The 20,739-nt window shown below is 39.1% G+C and overlaps 1 protein-coding gene across 1 annotated transcript in view; it reads right to left on the bottom strand.

The window, feature by feature from the left end:
• Positions 1 to 20,739, bottom strand: part of CHCHD6 (coiled-coil-helix-coiled-coil-helix domain containing 6) — a 248,580-nt gene that overhangs the window by 155,324 nt on the left and 72,517 nt on the right. The gene's annotated exons all lie outside the window — the stretch shown is intronic.

Genomic DNA, 20,739 nt, shown 5'->3' with positions numbered 1-20,739 from the left:
TTTATAGTGCAGAAGTCAAGCATTACATACAGATAATCACGGTGGGTTCCAAAATGGCTTAGAATTCCTGGAGGAAGATAAGCTACAAATACCGGCACTTCTGGGATGATGAGACAAAATATACTGGACATTTAAAGGTACATATAAACATCCCAAGGTGCCAACCAACAGGCAAAGAAAGAAACCGTCTTCCAGAAAATGTAACATCATCAAGTTAAAGCAAGAAATGAAACAACTCCAAAGGCATAAAATAAACAGGAAAACATTCTTTAGCTATACTAAAAGCCAGAACAAGATGATCCTGCCAATTTTTAATATGAGGTTAATAAGTGATCATGTGAAAATATTTGTAATGTTTTTTTTCCTCCAAATTCAAAGTCAAATGTGGACTACAGACTCTAGTCAGGCCACACACGGAAGGGGAAGAAGGGAAACTAGATCTGTGTCTCCACATTTGCATTTGGGAGCTTCAGGAAAGTGGCCAAATCCATTCCAGGAAATCTGGTGTTTCTAAGATTTCATGGAGGGCTGAGAATATGCCTGAACAACCTGGCAAAGAGCCACTGTGATGTCTATATGTACAAAGAACATCAGGGATACAAGACTGGGGAACTGCAGGTCTATAAACTTCATTGGAGAGTTTGTGGTTTTCCCTCCTAATACTTAAACCTATGTTCTTCCCCCAAATGCCACCAGCAGGGTGGGGCTGGAAATAAAAACACTAAGTCCATTTGCAAATACCTGAAAGGAGAACCTTCCATGTTCTGGCATGGCTACGTGAAGAGCAAGTCCTGCCAGGTTGATTAATCTTCTGGGCTAGAATAATAGGCCTGCAGGTCATAAGCCCACGTGGTCTCACTCTGGCAGGAAATTAGACTTTGTCCTCTCTTACATGGTCATCAATGACAAGGGTCAACCATGAGTTAAAGTCTCTCTAAGCAAGAAGTTACATGTCTGCAGACAGCATTCAGTTCATATCAGTAAGCTGCTGCCTTCTAGGGTACAGGGATTTCATAAACTGCAATGTCTAGGAATATATCCTTGGTCCAAATTTGTCCATAGCCTCATCCTATACCTTGTTGCCAGTCCACTGGAGTACCATAGATTAAACACCTAGATAAAAATTGGGGGCAGGGGAAAGAATGGAAAAGTGACCACATAGGGGAATATCTGGGTGGCTCAGTGGTTGGGCATCTGCCTTTGGCTCAGGCTCAGGGTCCTGGGATTTAGTCTCACATCGGGCTCCCTATGGGAAGCCTGCTTTTCCCTCTGCCCGTGTCTCTGCCTCTCTCTCTGTGACTCTCAGGAATAAATAATAACATCTTAAAAAAAGAAAAAAAAGAAAAGAGAGAAGAGAAGAGAAGAGAAGAGAAGAGAAGAGAAGAGAAGAGAAGAGAAGAGAAGAGAAGAGAAGAGAAAAGAAAGAAAAGAAAAGAAAGAAAAGAAAAGAAAAGAAAAGAAAAGAAAAGAAAAGAAAAGAAAAGAAAAGAAAAGAAAAGAAAACCAAACCATGCACACAGGAAAAAAATTGAATAGCAGGCCCAAACAAGTAGCCTGCAAAGCCACTTTTTGCCAAAAGACACATTCTGTTTGGTTAGCAAAATGTAAACTAATTGCCAACACTTACAAGTTGAGAGGTTTCACACAAAACTGTAGAAAAATCAGATCTGTCAAAAGTAAACCTGAATTCCTATAGGGCGACAATCAGCTGAAGCTGGAGACCTCCCCTCCTCTGGGCAGAGCACGCACACTTGGTTTGTCACAGTCTACACCATTCCCTATCACTTAACATACAAGGTCAATTCCACCCAATTAATTCTGCATGCTTCCAACGGCTTTGGAATTTGTTAGCTCTTGATTAGAATTATAATACTAGGTAGAAATTCAAGCACTGGTCACATAAAAATAAGTGAATCAATACAGAGAACTACAAATAGTTCTGAGTGAAAAATTGCAAAAGGTAATACTCTTTTTTCCCAATGTTTCTGATTATACATTAGGGCTCTGTACTGAGTCCTTTACTCTTCTCACACATCCCCTAGACAATGCCATCTACTCCCGATCAATTAACTGTAGGCTGTGGGCTCACGCTCTCGGACTCTAACCTAAAGGTCCTGCCCACAGGACATCTGATATATCTGGCTGCACAGGCTTCTCTGAAGTGTCTACACCGAGCCTGGGCTCTTACCCTACCCTCCTTCACTCAATCTACCTGCACCTTGTCTTGTGTCTGTAGCTCAGGAAGTGCCCACTAGTTGCTCAGTAGCTTGAGAGCATCAACACTGAGCCACCCTCTTCTTGCTTTCATCTAATCTCAAGGTGAAGCTCTATATGCACTACTGAAGTTTAAATCTGTGGCACAATTATTGTAAAGATGGCATTTGACTGTGTTTCTCTAAATTGATTTTTGCCTTCTAGTCTATAATTACTGGAAAACTCCTATTCCCATTTTTACCAAGTTTAATTTCTGGTTTTTGATTTATCCATTCAAATTTAAAATACTTCTAATTTTAATACTAAAAAATTCATTGTAATCAAATTTTGAAATAATAATATAATAATTTGTCCCCCTTTAAAATAAAATTTTAATTTGGAACAACTATATATTTACCCCCCAAAACTGCAAAGACAACACAGAGCTCCTGTATTCTACTCACCCAGTTTCTCCTGATTACCATGGACCCTTTTTCCCAACTAAGAAGGTAACTTTATTATTACTATCAATTAAACTCAAGACTATTTCAGTTTAACATTTTCCAAGTATTGTCCTTTTTCTGTTCCAGAGTCCAACTCAGAATATTACAACACATTTATATGTTCTCTCTTTTTACAGTTTGTTTCTATAGGGGTGCCTGAGTGGCTCAGTTGGTTGAGAGTCCGACTCCTGGTTTTGGCCCAGGGCATGATCTCAGGGCTGTGAGACTGAGTCCTGAACTGGGCACTGCACTCTGTGCAGAGTCTGTTTGGGATTCTTTCCCTCTTCCTCTCTCTCGTTCTCTCAAATAAATAAATAAAATCTTTAAAGTTTGTTTCTATTAACATCAAATAGTACATAAAGGCTTACTGATGTCTGGCTCACCTCTCCCCATTTCCCCAGAGACAACCTAGATGATTTCAGTTTTCAGTATTTGCTTCCATGTTTCTAACTCTGCCATCTACTGACATCAGTATGAAAGATGAAAATTAAGCTCCCTTACACACCCCTCCATAGGTATCTCCCCTGCCCCACGACCCCACTGAGGGCGATCACATTTGTATAGCTCAATGTTTACTGCTCGCAGTACAACTGTGTAAGTATTATCCATAGCTAAGCAGTAATATTTCCCTTCTAATATATAACTATATTCTCTCTGGAATTAAATGTTTATTTCTTTATGGAACTGTAAAGGTGCTGTCCTGTTGTCTTGTAGCTTCCAGTGTTGCTGCTGTCTGGACACTGATTCTTAACCCTTTGTGCTTAGCCTCTTTTCTTTTCCTCTTGAGTGATTATGCAGGACAGCCCCAGTAGTGTCTAGCTGGTTAGGAGTTGGTTGGAGTGTGGTGCTGATAGTAAAACAGCCTCGATGATCTCCATCTCCCAGGGTTCACACCCTTGTGATAGCAATTCCCTCCCCTTGAACGTGGGCTGGACCTACTGACTCACTTCTAACAAAGACAGTATGGTGAAAGTGATGAGATGATGCTTCTGAGATTAGGTTACAAAAGATTGTGACTTCTGTCTTGCTCATACTCTCCCTTGCTCACGCTGATGAATCAGGTTGCCATGCTGTGAGCTGCCTTGTGGATGGACTAGGATGGCAGGAAACAGGTCCTTAATCAAATGGCCCTCAAGGAACTGAACTCTGCCAACAGCCACCTGAATGAGCATGAAACTGCATCTATGCCAGTCAAGCCTGCTTAGACTGTAGCTCTAACCAATACCTTGGGAGCTGCCTTGTGACATACCAGGGCCAAATGACCCGGGTAAGCCCACTGAAACTATGAGATCTGGTGTTGCTGTTCTAAGCTAGAGTCAACAAACCAAAGCCCTGAAATGGCTGCATGTGTTTTGCAAATAAAGTTTTATGGGAATACAGTCATAACCACTCATTTAGGGATAATCAATGGCTGCTTTTGCGCTATAAGAGCAAAGCTGAGAGACTGCAACAGAGACCATATGACCCACCAGACTAAAGTTTTTAAGAAGCTTGCCACTCCCTACTCAAAGCACTAAGTTTTGGAGTGATTTGTTATACAGCAATAGAAAATATGTCCTTCTCCCTGGAAACTTTTAGGATCAGTGTTGGTTCTTTATGTTCTAAAATTTCATAAAGATGTACCCTGCTACAGATCTATTTTCAAAGCTAATGGGCTGGGAACTAATGGCCCTCTCTGGAATCTGGAAGGCTCTTGTTCCTCAGTTCTGGGAAACTTTCTGAAATCAATTCATTAATAATTTCTTCCATTTTCCCTTTCTGGTACTGCTATTATTTGGGTGTTTGACCTCCTGAACTAAGCCTCTACTTTTTCCTGATATTTCTCTCATATTTTCCATCTCTTTGTCTTATTCTTTTAACAGCTCCTATTCTGATTCTATGAATACAATATTTCCTCTTGTCTGAGGGGATCTCTTTTTAAGCTGCAAAAAAGTTTTCTCCTGCTCCCCTGCACTGTTCACTTCCTGCACACCCCCCTCCTTTCTGCGCTTTAGACCATGGAGACTGAGTGTTTTGCTCTTATATCTATCCTGGTTTATATTCTGGTCACGGTAGAGGGGTTATCACATGCCTGAGGATCCACCCCTGGGATTTAAGAATGAAGAAATAACAAATTCCTGCAAGGTCTGTCTCTGTGGGAGCGGTTTGCCATTGGTAGGGTGATGCGGTCAGGATGTTTTACTGAAGAACTTCCAACTTTTAATGCTCAAGGGGCTTTTCACTTGGGCTCTTCAACTTCTCATAATGGAGTCTTTTAATCTCCTTATCTGGGAGGTTTCTGCCCATGTTCCTGGAGTCAAGCAGGGAAAAGAACTCTTGGGCACAAAGAGAAGGACTCACCTTCTCTTTTGCATGATGTCCCATTCTCAGTGATGCCTTCTGTCCCCGCACCCAGAGTCCTCATATTTTAATCTCACCAGGGGATAACCTGAAGATGAACTGGTGGCCTTCTGCAGGCAAAGAGGGAGTGCAAATGCCAGAGCACATGGGTCAGGAGGGATCTGGCTGCTTCCTGAAAGACTTCAGCCTGTCCCTGCCTGCAGCCTGCCTACACAGGAGCCTGGTCCCTCTGATTTCAAGGGCTCTGGGGTTCCTCCATGTTTCTGCACTCCAGGCCTGAGTTGTAGCTATCTCCAGTCTGCTCCGCCAACCACTCACCAATCACCTACCCTTCCCAACTATTGCAATCTTGTTGCCACCGCTTTCCTCTCCTAGTGTCTTTACTCTCACTTTAACTGGGTTTGGGGAAGGCACAATGGTAGTGGGTTGCATTTAATATGCCATTTATAACAGGCAGCTCAGATACCCTCGGTTCCCACAGCCCCTATAATCACCGTGTTCTACAATGCTCTTTCCTTGTTCTCTCTTTAATCGTCCATTCCTCTGCAAGCCCACTGTCATCTCTCTAGGCCAGGCTCTCAGCTCTCTGATGTACAGCCAGTTTCCTTACTTCCTTGCCCTCTCCTCTCTCCCTCCCTCCAAGCCATGCTCCAATGGTTGTTTAAAAACCAAGTCAGATCATGTCACTCCAACTGTCAGCTGTGGAATTATGCTTCCCCGCCCTCCCAAAAGTCCTATGTGGGAGTCCTAACCCCCATACCTCAGAATGTGACCTTAATTGAGATCAGGGTCTTTACAGAGGTAAATAAGTTAAGTTACATTAGGGCAGGCCCCAATGTAAAATGACTAGTGTCCTTATAAAAAGGGGGAATTTGGATATGAGACAGATACACATACAAGGAGAATGCCATGTGGAAATGCACAAGGAAAAGAGAGCCATGTATAAGCCAAGGAATGGCTGAGGCCATGAGAAGAGAGGCCTGGAACTGACCCTTCCCTAGCACCTTCACCATGCCAATGCATGACTTCAGACTTCTAGCCTCCAGAACCATGAGATAATACATTTCTGTTGCTCTAAGTCACCTAGTTTGTGATACTTCGTTACAGCAACCTTAGAAAACCAACATGCCAACTTAAAGGATTTTATGATTTCTCACTGCCCTCTGAAAAGACTTTCCCTCTGGCCTGAAATTCCTGTTTCTGTCCCGTTTCTACCAGGCTAACTGTTTCTCAAACTTAGGGTCTCTGTTCAGACATCAGTGAATTCTGGATATTTCCTGACAATTCCCCCATCTCTCTCTCCAATCCAACCCCAAGAAAAACCTGCTCCTGGGCTCAGTGAACTCTGTGCCTTTCTTATTTGTAACATTTACAATACATTGCAATTTCCTGACTATTTCTCATATTCTTCCCCAGTATGAAAGCTTCAGGAAAGCAAAAACATGACTTTCCTGTTGACAGCTTAACCTCAGCACACAGGAGGCACAGGGTTGGAGAATGGATAAACAAATCAATATGAGAAAGAAAATAATTCTGTCAAAAAATATTCAATATTCAAACTGTAAAGATGTCAATATTCCCTCAAATTAAATTAAACAGGCTTCTTTTTTCAACTTGAAAACAAATTCCAAAATTTAACAGAGTAAATGTAATAAGAATGGTGAAGAAAATTTAGAAAACAATGGGGCAAATTTTGTCTTATCAGATATTAAAACATATTATAAAGCCATAGTAATTAAAACAGTGGGTCTCTTAGATAATGTTAACTAAAAAAAGTTTTTTAAAAAGGAGAATTGTATGTACAGTATGTCAACATATGTATACAAAGGGTGAAAACAAATTTTAATTTTTGCTTGGATGTGCATTTAAACAACACTTCTGGAATAATACACAGACTACACAATACTAGTAGTTACCTGTGGAGGAGGGAAAGAGCTGGGTGGGTGGGTGAAAAAGTGGGAGTAGATTTTCCATCGTCTTTTTATGAGTTTTGAATTTTCAGCCATGGAAATTTGATTTATGAAAAGAAGGTTATTTCAAATCAATAGACCAATTGACCAGGAATGCCTAAATCAGCAAGTGATATTGAGACAACTGCTAATCCATGGCAGGGGGCCAAGGGTGGTAGTTAGTCACCTACTGCATGTCATGGGCTAAAATAAACTTCAGATAAACTATAGAGTTATAGGTTAGCAATACAATCATAAAATTATGAGAAAACTATACTTACAGAGTAAATATTTTTCTAGACATGTTTCTTAGAGAATAATCTGAAAATATATATATACTATGACCTTAACAGTGCATATGGTTTTGACTTTGCTATTTTAAGAATTTAACCTATAGGAAATATTAGTTAAAGGAAGCAAAGAATATAGATACATATTTTACACAGTATGGTTTTAACACTGAAAATGGGAAATAAGTTAAATGTATAATAAGAAGAAATTGGTTAAATAAATTTATGCATATACAATAATGAATAATGTATATCCTTTTAAGTATTATGTAGAATTATATTTATTGATATTACATATTTATCAAATTATTTTTGACACAATATTTTGTTAAATGAAAAAGTTTACAAAACAGCTATAAAGGAAGACTTAAAACTTCGGTGCTAGTTTACAAGGATGTGTACGAGGATGTTATCAGTGTTCCTTCTCTCTAGATAGTGGAATTTGAGTGTTTACCTATCCACTGAGTGCAGTCAGAGACAAGATTCCTTCAGTCATTCAATACCTTTTTTTTTTTTTTTTCACATCACCACCAAGTTCCTGGCAAAAAAAAAGAGATCCTGAGATGACTCAAATACAAGACTTGCCCTTCAAGGAATTTGTGTTTTAGGGAATGGGGAGAAGCAGCAACACAAAGTGGGTAGCACTAACCAGGCCTGGGGTGGGGGATGGTCAGGGACGCTTCCTGATAGAGCATACATTTAGGCTGACCCTGAAACTTGTTCTGTTAACCTGGAGAGTGCAAAAATTGGAACATTTCAGGATATGAGAGCAACCAGTCAAGACATAAACTAACTTGGAATGCTTGGGAACACCACACCTTTTAGTCTGGACCCATCAGGCACTGTGGCCCACACTAAGTACAGCCCTGCTTAAATTCCCACAAAATTCAGCATACACCTACTTGCAGAAACTGGGCAGCTCTCATGTATTTGTATCAGAGGTCCTCCCTGACCACAAGAGTCCAGGAGACCATGTGCTGGAAACCTAACGACAAAAAGGTGATGCAGGCCTAGCCCCTACCCTCAGGAGCATGCCAAGGCTGGCACGAGGGGCCAGGAGCAGAGTATGTGAGCACTCTGTAACGGAGCTCAATGCTTTTCAGGAAACAGAGAGAGAGAGAACATTTGCACCCCTGTGACTGCAGCCTGCTCCAAGGAAAAGCCAGCTGGGGAAAAAGAACAGAAGGGTAGCCATTAGGAAGGGTAAAATTGGTTTCAGATCCAACTGCAGCTGATCCTTGAAAGCAAACTAAGCAACTGACAACACAGACCTCAGCAGAGCTCAAGTTCTTTACTGGAACCATTTTGAGTTGTTTTAAGAAGAACAAGGTTTATAACAGGCTCCAGTCTTTCCTCCTTTATCTCTAAATCAATGAAAAGAAAGAAAAGCTACCCAAGAACCAATACTTGGAAGCTCCATTTGTCATGGGATGTTGAGGTCTCTCCGGCCTGGAGGTCTTAACAACTCATCCTCGGGCACAGAGCTCAGGCCTCACCCCTCAGCACCCTCTCAAGAAGGAGGCCAGGTGAACCCCTTGCACCTTGTCATGCTGCCAAGCTGGTCTCCTGTAGAACTTCCAGCCTGTCGTTTGGTTTCCCCCCTCCTCCCAGCCCTCCATGACAATTCTGTGCTTCAAACTGTGAAGCAAAAATTACAGATTTTTTTTCAAAAAAGAGAGAAAAAACCTTATTAAATACACATTAGCAGCACACAGCACAAGGCTTGGGAAAAGATTATTCCTCTCTTGACATCATCCCCCTTTAATGAAGAGCACAAAGTTACCCAGTCGTTTCTCTCCCTCTTCCTTCCCAAGGCAGTGACATCACCCCAGAAAACCTAAAGTAGGAGGAGGTACAACATCTTGGCTGAGCTCAGCCACCCCGAAACAGGTCTGGAGCTTCCGGTGGAGCACATGTATTCAAGTAAAGTCCAGAATGATTCCCATCCATCCTTTATCCATAGCCATCCAGGGAGTGGCCGGGGTGGGGGGAAGGTGGGGGATGGCTTCCATTTTTTATTCTAAATAGTCCTGGGGATTTTTAGGACTTTTTAATGAAAATACATTACCTTTTCAAAGCAGATATCCCTTCTGTATTTAAAAAAATACATTTATCTCTCTCTTTGTGACTATCATAAATAAATAAAAAGAATTTAAAAAAAATACATTTATGTGCTCGCTTTAGCAGCACATACACTAAGAAAATACATTTACCAGAAAAGGTCCTAAGGTGGGCAGTCAAAAGCCACGGAAGCCCACAGAACACCACATTTTCCAGCCACAAACAAGTGGAAACAATAAACTAGAACTAGACAAATTTGGGAGATTCTCTATCTCAAACCAGAGGCTCAAAGTTTTTTTGAGTATCTCATAGAAACATCAACTTCCTGGAAAATTCAATGTCACATGTGAGAGAACCATCTATTTCCATGTCTGCCAATCCTTCTCTCCCTCACCAAACACCCCTCCTTCTCTTCCCCCACCTTCTGACCATCATCAGCAATGCTAAGGAGTGAAATAAGGGACGTGAGGCCTTCCCTACCAGAACAACCCAGACTCCTTCCACGTGCCCAGGCAGATGGCCAGTGCTCTGTCCATCCAGCTCAGCAGCCCCAGAGGCCTCCTCCCTTCTGGGCCCCACAGAGCCCCAGGGTGCTCTCCACAGAGACCTGGCAGGCCAGAAAGGACTGGCATCATATATTCAGGGTGCTAAATGAGAAAAATATGCAGCCAAGAATACTTTATCCAGCTAGGATGTCATTCAAAACAGAAGGTGAAATAAAAAGCTTTCAGGACAAACAGAAACTAAAAGAATTTGTGGCCAAGACACTGACACGCTACTCCTGGCTCTCCCACCCCTGAGTGTGAGGGGTCAGATGCAGCTCATTCACCTGAGCCTCAGCCTCTGAAATACACCAGGACTTGAGCAAAGACTAAGAAAGAGATGGAGGCAGAAGTCACTGGGAGCGCAACTTTCCCAGAGCTTCCCTTGGGCTCCAGGCACTCAGGCCAAATGCCGTGGCTGCTTGCTCCTGAATGCTCAGGACTGCTGGGAGGGCCGAGGAGAGCAGGAAAAGGCAGCAGTTGTACCTGAGCCCGACGGAAGGACCCAGTCAAAAGCCTCCAGGTACGTGTATGCTACAGAGTGGGAGCCCTCTCCAAGCCCTCCTATGCCCACTGAAGGCAGTAGGATTCTGATGTTCCCGTTATTCAAACAGGATGCTGAATCCTAACCCCAGGAGCAGGCTTCTGCCAGAGGCTTTCCCTGGAATAGACTGAAGCCAGCCTCCCCGCCTACAAGCCTGCTTTACTACACACACTCCACAGCATGTCAGATGATTAAGATTCTCGTTAAGAGGAGGACTTCTCAAAAAAAAAAAAAAAAAAAAAAAAACAGAGGAGGACTTCTCTGAAAAATAACATAAGTCATTACTACAGAGGTTCCCCAAGAAGATGACAAAGCATTCTGTTAGGAACATGTAGGCAATTGCCCCAAGAAGTGAGGGTAGGGGAGCTGTGAGCAGGCGATGTGCCAGAGAGAAGGGGCATGCTCCTCAGGGCCAGAGAGAGTGCCACCTGCAAACCCACACCTACCACTCACAGCTACCGTGAGGTGTCACCTAGGCTCTCACCTCAACCCTGCTTCATGCTCTTCCTCCTATCTCCATGCACACACGTATTCTCCTAGCAAGAAAGTCTTTCTTGACATGAAACAGAAAAGTAATTAAACCATCTTGACTTCCCTCAAGAAAGTTCTCTCTGCACAAAGAGGAAAGGTACTTGAAGGTTAGGAGAGGAGCAGTTAAGTCTAATGAACACCTGGCCTGACTGTCAAAAACTTGAGAGCCCTTCTCCTGGGTTTGCCACTCACCATGTAAGGCTGAAAACCATCACTGAACCTTCCAGGGTCTGGAGTTACCTCTCCTATATGATAGCATGACACCAACCAAAAAAAACACACAGAACTTTCCTTTCCAAAAAGCCAAACCAAAAAAAAAAAAAAAAAAAAGAAAGAAAAAAATCTGAAAACACTGGATGCCTAGAATCGAGTAGGGACCTTTAAGAATTAACCATTATCCTCTGCCTCTATGTTATACTACTCTGGAAAACATTCTGAGGAGATGGGCAAATTTGATATGCCCAATTCTTAAATTAGCCAGAAAGGAAACTTCTCCAGCTTCCTACAATACAAGCTAAAAAGGAAAAAGAATAAAGATTCACTGAATGCCGAATACCTGTCAAGTGCTTCATGCAGACTTCCTTATTTAATGCTTTCACTACCAGTGAGACAGGAATTGCTAACCTCGTTTATGCCACACAAAGCAGTGGCTAAAATCAGAATACCCTGTTGTAGAAAACACATACTAGGAAATGCAGAAGTGGGGTTCACACCCAGGTCCTCCTGTGCTTTGGTAATTCATGAGTCCACCACAAGACCCTGGTGAGCAGGAAACATGGCAGATACTCACTGCGGTGGCCCACGCCAGCAACAAGCTCAGACATGCTCACACAACCAGTCTACACTCCTGCCTCTGCAGCCCTGCCGCCCTTAGCACCTCAGGACAGGCACACCTCTCTACAGCTAAAAATGACCAGAAAAATAGTTTATTTATACTACATAATTATATCATAAGTATATAATAAGCAGCAAGACCAGAAGGCCAAATGGATCAGCTGATGTGCTTCTGATATGTTTTCCACATTTCAATTTAATGTAACACACACTTGCTGATGTCCAATTTCCTGAACACTGTGGTATGGACTAGATTTACAAAGATCAATAAGACAATGCCCCTGCCTTTAAGACAAAAATGGGGAAACCAAGGTGAGCACAACTAATCGAATACAAGGCTTGTTGTGAAAAGTGCAGTAGTAAAAAGAATAAAGAGCTATAAATTACTAGTAATACCAGAAGACAATGGAGAAATAGTTTCAAAGTACTAAGTTAAAGTTACTTTTCCCTAGAAGCCACAGAAGTTGTATAAACTAGCTGAGAAGTGAAAGACATGAAGGGATAAAGTTTATAATGTCCAAACGTTTCCTGCAAGAATTATCTGAGGAAGCACTCCAGCAAAATAAGTAATAAACCCAATAAAAAATATGAAAGGCACAGGGAGATTAAAATTACAGTAATTCTTTAATACATAATATAAATGTATACAAATAAGATTATGTAGGTAAATTATTGTTATTTAAAAATATGGTTAAGGGATGCCTGGTGGCTCAGCGATTGAGTGTCTTCCTTCAGCTCAGGGCACGATCCCAGGGTCCTGGGATAGAGTCCTGCATCAGGCTCCCCACGGGGAGCCTGCTTCTTCCCCTCTCTCTCTTTTTCTGTCTCCCATGAATAAATAAAGAAGAAAATAAAATAAAAATATGGTTAAGAACTGAAAATCTTTAAAAAAATAAGAAATAAAAAAATTTTCTCCACAGTTAATGAAAGAAAATCCTACAGATTCAAGAAGCCAAGTGAATGCTAAGCAAGAGAATAAATCCAATGAAAACCACTGCCAGATAAATTATAATCAAATCTTTTAAGACTAAAGATGAAGAAAAAAGTCCTGAAAGTAGCCAAACAGAACTGCTCCATTACCTATGGGAGAATGATGCAAATAACACTGGATTTCTCAACAAAAATTATAGACTCCAGAAAGAAGTGGTACAACATTTTTCAAGTACTGAAAAAAACAAAAAACTGCTATCACATAAGTCTATATCCAGTGAAAATATCTGTCAGGAATGAAGGAGAAATAAAGACTTTACCAGTGAAGGAAAATGAAAAGAATATATCCCCCAGCAGATCTGTTCTAATTGTCAAAGAAAGTTCTTCATACAGAAAGGAAATAATTTTACAAGAAATAAAAAGAGAAAACAAGTGAGGGAGGAAGGGACAGGAGGAGGGAAGGAGGAACTTGGAACATCAGGAATGAAGAAGTAACAAAAAGGGTTCAGTATAATAGACAATGCTTCCTGTCTTGAGTTTTATAAATTATGTTTGATAGTTGAAAGCAAAAAATTGTAATGCTGTCTGATGTAGTTCTCAATATGTACACAGGTAATATAATATGGAAGACAACTGTATCATTAAAGGGAGACATAAATGGTGGTAAAGTTTCTGTATTCCACGTGAAGTGGTAAAATATTGATACTAGGAGATAGTAGTAAGTTAAGTAGAGTAACCATAGAGCAACCATTAAAACAAACAAAAACCCTAAAAAAACAAAGATATACTTAAAAACTCTTTAGCCAACTATACTTCAATTTTAAAAACTAAATGAAATTTCAAAGGTTTAAAAAATTCTTTAGATAAATTAAAATGAAATTATAAAAATTGTTCAAGTAACCTATAGGAAGCCACAAAGTGAGAAACAGGGACAAAAAAAAAACAGTAGGCACAAACAGAAAACAAACAAGAAAATGGTTAACTTTTTAATTTCATTAAATATAAATGATCTAAACACACCAATTAAAAGACTGACAGAATGGATTAAAAATGATCCAACTAAATGCTAGCCAAAAAAATTTATGTAAGTAAATTAAAAGTTAAAGTATAGCAAAGATATACCACACAAATACTAATAAAAATAAAACTGGGCAGGCTATGTTAATATCAGACAAAGTAGATTTCAGAGCAAAGAACACCTTACCAGATAAAAAGTGGGACAATACATACTAATAAAAGGGTCAATTCATTAAGAAGGCATAATAATTCTAAATATATACAACCAAAAAACATGAGCTTCAAAATACAAGGAGCAGATATAAGAGTACTGAATATATAAATAGGCAATTCTAGAAACATAGTTGGGGAGTTCAACACAACTCTCTCAGAAATTGATATAGCCACTCAACAGAAAATAAGCAAGAACATAGAACACCACCACCATATACCAATGGCATATACTTTAACATAGAACACTTCACCTAACAACAACAACGAAAATTATAGTTGAGCCCTTGAACAAGGATTAGAACTGCACAGGTCCACTTACATAAGGATTTTTTTTTATAGATACAGTAAAGTGCTATACATATATTTTCTCTTTCTTGTGCCTTTCTTAATAACATTTTTTCTTTAGCATACTTTATTGTAGGAACATAGCATATAATACATATACAAAATACATGTTAGTCAACTGTCTATGTTATCAGCAAGGCCTCCAGTCAACAACAGACTATTAGTAGTTAAGTTTTGGGGGAGCCAAAAGTTATAAACAGATTTTTGATTTGCAGAGGGTTGGTAACCCTTTCCATTGTTCAAGGATCACCTGTAGTTTCAAGCACACATGGAGCACTCGCCAAGACAGATCATCTCTTCGGTCGTTAAATAAAACTTAACAAATTTAAATTAATTGAAATCATAGAAAATACATTTTCTCACCACAATATATTAAGTTAAATATCAATAACAGAAATATAATAGGGAAATCTTCAAAATTGTGAAATTAAATACAACATTTGTAAAGAAACCATGGGACAAGGGGGGGGGTGCAAAGAAAATTTAAAAGATACATTTTTTATACTGAACCAAATGAAAGTAAAATAACACATCAAAATATGTAGGGGGCATGGAAATATTGAAGACTTATGCGTTGTGGTGAGAACATAAAATGGTACAACCACAATGGAAAACAGTTTTGCAGTTTCTCAAGGTTAAACCATAAAACTACCATGTGATCCAGCATATCCATTTCTAGGCATGTATCCAAAAGAACTGAAAGCAGGGACTCAAATAGATAATTGCACAACCACGTTAATAACAGCATTATTCACAATAGCCAAGAGGCAGAAATAACCCAAATGTCCACCAACAGCTGGATGAATAAGCAAAATATGGTCTATACATATAAAGGAATATTACTCAACCTTAAAAAAGAATAAAATTCTGATACACCCTAACTTGAAAACATGCTTAGTGAAATAAGTCAGATAAAAAGGACAAATACACTATGATTCCACTTATACGAAATACCTAGTATATGTAAATCCATAGAGACAGCAAAATAGGAGTTACCAGGGCTGAAGGAAAGGAAATGGTAGCTAGTGTCAGGAGACATTGTCTCTGTTTGAGATGATGAACAAGATCTGGAGAAAGAAGATGGTAATGGTTACACAACATGGTGAATGTATTTACTGCCACTGAATTGATCTTAAAGTAGTTAAAATGGAGGGGCATCTGGGGGGCTCAGTCAGTTAAGCATCTGACTTTAGCTCAGGTCATGATCTCTGGGTCCTGGGATTGAGCCCCACTTGAGCACTGTACTCACTGGGAGTCTGCTTGAGGATTCTCTCCCTCCCTCTGCCCCTCCCCCTGCTTGTGTACTCTTGTGCTCTCTCAAATAAATAAATAAAATCTTTTAAAAATAGTAAATTTATGTTATGTATATTTTACTATATTTATAAAAAATATGTAGGCTACAGATGAAGTAGAGATGACAGGGAAATTTCTATCATTTGTGATAGGCAACACCCAATAATTCTGGTATTCATGCCATTGTACAATGCCCTTCCCTTGCTAGACTCTGGACTAGACTGAATGACTTGCCTCTAATGAAGAGTAAACAAAAAAAGTGATGAAATGTTAACTTTCTTGATTAGTTATAAAAGAGGGATCCCTGGGTGGCGCAGCGGTTTGGCGCCTGCCTTTGGCCCAGGGCGCGATCCTGGAGACCCGGGATCGAATCCCACGTCGGGCTCCCAGTGCATGGAGCCTGCTTCTCCCTCTGCCTGTGTCTCTGCCTCTCTCTCTCTCTCTATCATAAATAAATAAATAAATAATATTAAAAAATAAAAAATAAATAAAAATAAATAAATAAAAGACAGTGACTTGCATCTTGTTCTCATTCACTCTCTCTAGCTCTTCTCTCTTGCTTGCTTTACTGAAGCAAGCGGTCATATGTTATAACTGCCTTAATGGAAAAGCCCAGGTGCCAAAAAACTGAAGGCAGCCTCTGGCTAACAGCCTATCAGGAACTGAATCCTGCATGAGTGACCTTGGAAATGGATCCCCCTTCAGTCTAGCCTTAAGATAGCCTTAGCCAACAGCTTGATTGCAGTCTTATAAGAAACTCTGAAGCACAGGACCCAGCTAAGTTGCATCAAGATTCCTGACCCAAAGAAACCAAGATAATATTGTTTTAATCTATTAAATTTGGCAATAATTCATAACTAACATAGTACTAAATGCTTATACTAAAATAAAAGAACGACCTCAAATCAATAATCTAGGCTCTCACATCAAGATACTAGAAAAAGAAGCCAAAATAAAGGAAGCAAAAGGAAAGAAACAGATAAAAGTAGAAGTCAATGAAATTGAAAACAGAAAAACTATCAAGCCAAAAGCTAGTTGTCTGAAAAAATTGATAAACTTCTAGTAAAACTGACAAAGGAAAAGAGGGAAGAATAAATTACCAGTATCAAGAATGAAAGAGTGGATATCACTACAGACCCCACAGACGTTAAGAAGATAAGGGAATATAGGCATACCTCCGGAATTGTGGGTTCAACTCCAGACCACTCAGTAAAGTGAACATCACAATAAAGTGAGTCAGATGAATTTTTCCCAGTGCATATAAAAATTATGTTTATACTATATAGTAGTCTATTAAGTGTACAATAGCACTATGTCTAAAAAAAACAACATAAAATTACTTTATTGATAAAAAATGCTAACCATCATCTGAGTTTTCACTGAATTGTACTCTTTTAGATGGTAGAGGGTCTTGCCTTGATGTTGATGGATGCTGACTATGGTGGAGGTTGCTGAAGACTGGGTGGCTGTGGCAATTTCTTAAAAGAAGACAAAGAAGTTTTCCATATCAATTGACTCTTCCCTTCTCTAATGAATTCTCTGTAATGTCGTTTGACAGCATTTTACCCACAGCAGACCTTTTCTCAAAATTGGAGTCAATCTTCCCACATTCCATCACTGCTTTATCAACTAAGCTGATGTAATAATCTAAATTCTTTGCTGTTATTTCAACAATCTTCACAACATCTTTACCAAAAGCAGAATCAATCTCAAAAACCACTTTCTTTGCTTATCCATAAGAAGCAACTCCTCATCCATTCAAGTTTTATCATGTGATTGAAGCAATTCAGGCTCCAGTTCTAATTCTAGTTCTCCTGCTATTTCCACCACATTTGTAGTTACTTCACTCCTCAAAGTCATCCATGAGGGTTGGACTCAATTTCTTCCAAACTTGTGTTCATACTGATATTTTGACCTCTTCCTATGAATCACAAGTGTTCTTCATGGCATCCAGAATGCTACATCCTTCCCAGTAAGTTTTCCATTCACTTTGCCCAAATCCATTAGAGGAATCATTATCTATGGTAGCTGCAGCCTTATACAATGTATTTCTGAAATAATAAGACAGCTTCTTTCCTTAACCCTCATGAACCACCTCTGCTACCTTCAAACTTCTCTTCTGAAGCTTCCTCACTTCTCTCAACCTTCATATACTGAAGAGACTTAAGGCCTTGTTCCGGAGTAGGCTTTGGCTTGAAGAAATATTGTGGCTGGTTTGATCTTCTATTTAGACCACTAAAACCTTCTCCAGAGCAGCCCGGATGGCTCAGCGGTTTAGCGCTGCCTTCAGCCCAGGTCATGATCCTGGAGACCCGGGATCGAGTCCCACGTCGGGTTCCCTGCATGGGGTCTGCTTCTCCCTCTGCCTGTGTCTCTGCCTCTCTCTCTCTCTCTCTGTCTCTCTCTCTCTCTCTCTCTCTCTGTGTCTTTCATGAATAAATAAATAAAATCTTTTAAAAATAAAAAAATAAATAAAACCTTCTCCATATCAGTGATGACGGAAAGTTGTTGCACTTTCTTATCATTTGTGTTTACTGGAGGAGCACTTTTAATTTCCTTCGAGAACTTTTCCTTCTAATTCAGAACTTGGCTAACTGCTTGGTTCAAGAGGCCTAACTTTTGGTCTATCTTGGCTTTCAACATATTTCCTCACTAAGCTGAATCGTTTATAGCTTTTGATGTAAAGTGAGAAACATGTAGCTCTTCCTTTCACTTGACAATTTAGAGGCCAAGGTAGGGTTACTAATTGACCTAATTTCAATATTATGTTCCAGGAATAGGGAAGTCCAAGGAAAGGAAGAAAGAGAGAGACTGATCAGTGAAGCAGACAGAACATACACAACATTTATCAATTAAATTCACCGACCTCTATGAGCATGGTTTGTGGCACCCCAAAATAATCACAATAGTAACATCAAAGATCACTGATCACAGATCACCTAAACACATATAACAGTGAAAAGGTCTGAAATCTTGTGGTAATTACCAAAATGTGACACAAAGACAAGAAGTGAGAAAATGCTGTTAAAATATGGCACCAATAGACTCGCTTGACAGTGTTGCCACAAACCTTTAACATGTTACAAAAGAAAAAAACCCGATATCCCTGAAGTGCAACAAAGCAAAGCACATGAGGTATGTCTGTACTACAAACAATTCTACACAAATAAATTCAACAACTTAGATGAAATGGACCAATTCTTCAAAAACTGCAAACAACCAAAATTCACCCAAGATGAGATAGACAATCTGGATAGTTCAGTAACTACTGAAGAATTGAATTTATAATTAACCTTTTGAAAAAGAAAATCTCTAGGTCTCAATGATTTCACTAGCAAATTCTTCTAAGTGTTGAAAAAAAGAAATATCACCAATACTATAAATCCTCTTCCAGAAAACAGAAGCCACATTTACTCATTTTATAAGGTCAGCATTACCTTGATACTAAAACCAAATCAAAAAAAAAAAAAAAAAAAGTAAAATGAAAAAGATAAAGAAGAGAAAAAAGAAAGAAAACTACAAACAATGAATTCATGAAAATGGATATTAAAATCCTCAATATTAGCAACTGAATTTAGCATATTTATGTGTAAATATACATATACATGTGTGTATATACATATATATGTATACATATACACGCACACACATATCATGACCAAGTGGGGTATCAAGCTTCCTGCATGGAGCCTGCTTCTCCCTTTGCTTATGTCTCTGCTTCTCTGTGTCTCTCATGAATAAATAAATAAGATCTTAAAAAAAAAAGAAAAGAAAGGAAGAAATTTAAAAATTTCCCTATTTGCAGATGACACGATGAAGCAGAAAAATCTAAGGAATCTACAAAACAATTCATAGGGTAACAAGCTCACGGGATACAAGTCCAGCACATAAAAATCAATCTTGTTTTTACATATTAGCAATGAACAAATGGAGATCAAAATTTAAAACACAATGCCATTTACAACTCCCCCCCCCCACATACACACAAACCCCCACACTTGAATACACAGAATCCTAACAACCATGCACAGGATGCGTATGCTGAAAACTTCAATACACCAAAGAATATTTAAAGAGATGTACTGTGTTCATGAGTTGGAAGACCTAATATTGTAAAGATCTAACTCTCTCAAAATATCTATAAGCTTAATGCAATTCCTATCAAAATCTCAGTAGAACTTTTTGACGACATAGACAAACTAATTCTAAAAGGTCTATGGAAGGGCAAAGGAAATCAAAGGGCCAAAACAATTTTGAAAAAGAAGAATGAAGTTGAGAGAATCACAGTATCCAATTTTAAGACATTATATAGCTAACATAATCAAGGCAGTGTAGTATTGGCAGATGAATAAACACACAGATCGACAGAATAGAATAGAATCCAGAAACGGATCCACACAAACATGGTCAAACTGACTTCTGATTAAGGTTCAAAAGCAATTCAATGGAGCCAAGATAATCTTTTTACCACTGTTAGAACAAAGGAAGGGAAATCAAAACTCAACCTCATAGCTTATAGAAAAATGAACGCAAAAGAGATTACAGATCTAAATGTAAAACATAAAACTATAAACTTTTATGAGAAAACTTAAGAGGAGAAAAATCTTCATGACCTAGAGTTAGGCAAAAGAATTCTTAAATCATGACTTTTTCATCATCATAAAAGAAGAAAAACTGACAAACTGGACTTCATAAGAATTTAAAATGTTTGTTCTGCAAAGACACTGGTGAGAGAATGAAGAAATGCACAGACTGCAAGGAAATATTTGCAAATCACATATCTGATAAGGAGCTGTCTTCAGGATATATAAAGGACTCTGTAATCTAAATAGTAAGAATACAAACAATCCAATCAGAAAATGGGCAAAAGATTTGAACAGACACTTCATCGAAAAGGATATATAGATGCTAAATAAGCACATGAAAAAACATATATGCAATATCTTTAACTATTAGGGAAGTGCAACTCAATGCCACAATAAGATACCACCTCACTTCAAATAGAATGGCTAATTTATACTGACCTTCTTTAAATACTTAAGTTACTTTAAATACTTACAGTACCAAGTGTGGTGAGAATACAGAAAAACTAGATCACTCACACATTGCTGGTAGGAATAGGAAATCGTACAGTCACTCTGGAAAATGGTTTGG

The sequence above is a fragment of the Canis aureus genome, chromosome 19 (genome assembly GCF_053574225.1).
Source record: "Canis aureus isolate CA01 chromosome 19, VMU_Caureus_v.1.0, whole genome shotgun sequence".
NCBI classification, from domain to species: domain Eukaryota; kingdom Metazoa; phylum Chordata; class Mammalia; order Carnivora; family Canidae; genus Canis; species Canis aureus.
This window is presented reverse-complemented; position numbering and strand designations above follow the sequence as displayed.